Consider the following 3,995-nt stretch of genomic DNA (forward strand, 5'->3'; position numbering starts at 1 on the left):
TTAGGGTTATGGTGAGAGTTAGGTGGATGTTTAGGGTTAGGGTTAGGTTTGGTTTAGGATTAGGTTTAGGGTGAGGGTGAGTGTGTGTGTTAAGTTTATGTTTAGGGTTCGGCTTAGGTTTAGGCTGAGGGTGAGGCTGAGGGTGAGAGTTAGGGTTAGGGTGAGGGTTAGGGTTTGGGTTAAGTTTAGGGTTAAGGGGAGGGTTAGGGTAAGGGTTATGTTGAGGGTGAGGGTTAGGGTTAGGTTGAGGGTTTGGTTTCAGATTAGGATTAGGGTGAGGGTGAGGTTTAGGGTTAGAATTAGGGTTAGGGTGAGGCTGAGGGTGAGGATTAGGGTTAGGGTTAGTTTTAGATTTAGGGTTAGGTTGAGGGTTAGGGTGAGGTTTAGGGTTAGGGTTAGGCTTAGGGTTAGAGTTAGTGTTAGGGTGAAGGTGAGGATGAGTATTAGGATTAGGCTTAGGAATATGGTTTTTGTTATGGTTAGGTTTAGCGTTAGGGTGAGGGAGAGGGTTAGGTTTAGGTTTAGCGTTAGGATTATTGTTAGGTTTAGGGTTAGGGTGAGGATGAGGGTTAGGTTTAGTGTGAGAGTTTGGTTTAGGGTTAGGTTTAGGGTGAGGGTAAATGTTAGGGTGAGGTTTAGGGTAAGGTTGAACTTTAGGTTTAGAATTAGGGTGAGGGTTAAGGTTAGGGTGAGGGTGAGGGTGAGGGTTAGGTTTAGGGTGATCTTTAGGGTTAGGGCAAGGTTTAGGATTAGGTTTAGTTTTAGGATGAAGATTAGGCTGAGGGTTGGGATTAGGATTAGGATTAGGGTGAGGTTTAGGGTTAGGGTTATTGTTAGGGTTAGGCTTAGGGTTAGAGTTAGTGTTAGCGTGAGGGTGAGGATGAGTGTTAGGATTAGGCTTTGGAATATGGTTTTGGTTATGGTTAGGGTTAGGGTTAGGGTGAGGGTGAGGGTTAGGTTTCGGGTGTAAGATAGGGTTAGGGTTAGGTTTAGGGTGAGGGTAAAGGTTAGGTTGAGGGTTGGGGTAAGGTTGAGCTTTAGGGTTAGCATTAGGGTTAGGGTTAGGGTTAGTGTGAGTGTTAGGGTTAGGTTTAGGGTTAGGGTGAGGGTGAGGATGAGGGTTAGGGCTAAGTTTATGGTGAGGGTTAAGTTTAGGGTGAGGGTTAGGGTTAGGTTTAGTGTTAGGGTGAGGGTGAGGATGAGGGTTAGTGTGAGGGTGAGGTTGAGGGTGAGGGCTAGGTTTAGGTTAAGGGAGAGGGTGAAGATGAGGTTTAGGGTTAGGATTAGGGTTAGTGTTAGGATGAGGTTGAGGGTTAGGTTAAAGTTTAGGTTGAGGTTTAGGGTTAGTTTGAGGTTTGGGTGAGCGTGAGGGTAAGGGTTAGGTTGAGGGTTAGGGTGAGGGTGAGACTTAAGGTTAGGGTTAGTGTTAGGGTGAGGGTCATTATGAGGGTAAGGGTTAGGGTTTTGTTTAGGGTTAGTGTGAGGATTGGGATTAGGGTTAGGGGGAGGGGGAGGGTTAAGTTTAGTGTGAGGAATAGGGTGACGGTGAGCATAAGGGTTAGGGTGAGTGGTAGGGTTAGGTTTTGTGTTATAGTGGGGGTTAAGGTGATGGTTGGGGTTAGGGTTAGGGTTATGTTTAGCATGAGGTTTAGGGTGAGGGTGAGGGTTAGGGTTAGGGTGAGGTTTAGGGTTAGGATTCGCGTTAGGATGAGGGCTAGGGTGAGGGTGAGGGTTAGTGTTAGGGTTAGGGTTAGGTTGAGGGTTAGGGTTAGGTTGAGGGTTAGGGATAGGGTGAGGGTTCGGTTGAGGTGTACTTTTAGGGTTAGGTTTAGGGTGAGGGTAAAGGTTAGGATGAGTTTTAGGGTGAGGATGAGGTTTAGGGATAGGGTTAGGGTTAGGATGAGGGTTGGGGTTCGGATTATGGAGAGGGTATGTGTTAGGGTGAGGGTTAGGGTGAGGGTTAGGGTGAGGGTGAGGGTTAGGGATACGGTTAGGGTTATGGTTAGGGTAACGGTGAGGTTGAGGGTTAGTTTTAAGTTTAGGTTCAGGGTGAGGGTGAGGTTCCGCTTTAGGATTTGGGTTAGGGTCAGGATTAGGCTGAGGGTGAGGGTGAGGGTGAGTGTTAGGGTTAGGGAGAGGTTAAAGGAGAGGTTGAAGATGAGGTTTCGGGTTAGGATTAGGGTTAAGGTTACGGTGAGGTTGAGGGTTAGGGTTACCATTAGGTTGAGGTTTAGGTTTAGTTTGAGGGTTGGGTGAGTGTTACGGTAAGGGGTAGGGTAAGGGTTTTGGTGAGGGTGAGACTTAGGGTTAGGGTAAGTGTTAGGGTGAGTGTTAGTGTGAGGGTAAGGGTTAGGGTTAGTGTGAGGTTTTGGGTTAGGGTGAGGGTTAGGGTTAGTGTGAGTGGTAGGGTGACGGTGAGGGTAAGGGTTAGGTTGAGGGTCAGGGTGAGGCTGAGAGTTAGGGTTATTGTTAGGGTTAGGGTGAGGGTTAGGGTTAGCTTTAGGGTTAGAGTGAGGGTTAGGGTTAGGATTAGTGTTAGAATGAGGGCTAGGGTGAAGGTGAGGTTTAGGGTTAGGGTTAGGGTGAGGGTGAGGGTTAGGGTTAGGGTGAGGATTTGGATGAGGGGTAGGTTTAGGGTGAGGGTAAGCGTTCGGGTGAGGTTTAAGATGAGGGTGAGGTTTAGGGAGAGGGTCGGTGTTAAGGTGAGTGTTAGGGTGTGGGATAGCGTTAGGATTAGGATGAGGGTATGTGTTAGAGTGAGGGTTGGGTTTAGGGTTAGGATGAGGGTTAGCGATAGGCTTAGGTTTATGTTTTGGGTGACGATGAGGGTGAGGGTTAGTTTTAGGGTTAGGTTCAGGGTGAGGGTGAGGTTCAGGTTAGGATTAGGGTTAGGGTTACGGTTAGGCTAAGGGTTAGGGTAAGGCTGAGTGTTAGGGTTAGGGTGAGGGTGAGGATTAGGGTTGGGTTTAGGGTGAGGGTTAGGGTTAGTATGAGGATTAGGGTTCGGGATAGGGTGAGAGTAAGGGTTATGGTGAGGTTTAGATTTAAGGTTAGCGTTAGGGTTAGCATGAGGGTGAGGGAGAGGTTTAGGTTTAGAATTAGGGTTAGGTTTATGGTTAGGCTTAGGGTGAGTGTCATGGTGAGGGTGAGGCTTAGGGTGAGGGTTAGGGTTAGGGTTAGGGTGAGGGTTAGGGTTAGGGTGATACTTAGGGTGAGGGTTTGGGTTATGGTGAGGGTGACAGTTAGGGTGAGTGTGAGGTTTAGGTTGTGGGTTAAGGTTAGTGTGACGGTGAGGGTTAGGGTGAGGGTGGGGGTGAGGGTTTGGGTTAGCATTAGGGTGAGGGTTAGGGTTAGGGTGAGGGTGAAGGTTAGGATTAGGGTTAGGGTTATGGTGAGGTTTCGGGTGAGGAGTAGGTTTAGAGTTAGGGTTAGGGTGAGGGTAAGGGTTCGGGTGAGGTTTAGTGTGAGGGTGAGGTTTAGGGAAAGGATTAGGGTTTAGGTGAGGGTTAGGGTGAGGAATAGTGTTAGGATTAGCGTGCGGGTATGTGTTAGAGTGAGGGTTAAGGTTAGCGTTTGAATGAGGGTTAGGGATAAGTTTAGGGTTAGGGTTGGGGTGATGATGAGTGTGAGGGTTAGTTTTAGGGTTAGGATAAGGGTGAGGGTGAGGTTCAGGGTTAGGATTAGGGTTAGGGTTAGCGTTAGGCTAAGGCTTGAGGATTAGGGTTAGGGTGGGGGTGAGGGTTAGGTTTAGGTTTAGGGTGAGGGTTAGGGTGAGGGTTAGTGTGAGGATTAGTGTTAGGGTTAGGGTGAGAGTAAGGGTTATGGTGAGGTTTAGGGTTTAGCTTAGCTTTAGGGTTAGCATGAGGGTGAGGGAGAGGTTTAGGTTTAGGATTAGGGTCAGGTTTACAGTTAGGCTTAGGGTGAAGGTCATGGTGAGGGTGATGCCTAGGGTCAGGGTTAGGGTTAGGTTTAGGGTGAGGGTTAGGCTTAGGGTG

Source organism: Dipodomys merriami, unplaced genomic scaffold (genome assembly GCF_024711535.1).
Source record: "Dipodomys merriami isolate MVZ:Mamm:240054 unplaced genomic scaffold, mDipMer1.0.p SCAF_115, whole genome shotgun sequence".
NCBI lineage: Eukaryota > Metazoa > Chordata > Mammalia > Rodentia > Heteromyidae > Dipodomys > Dipodomys merriami.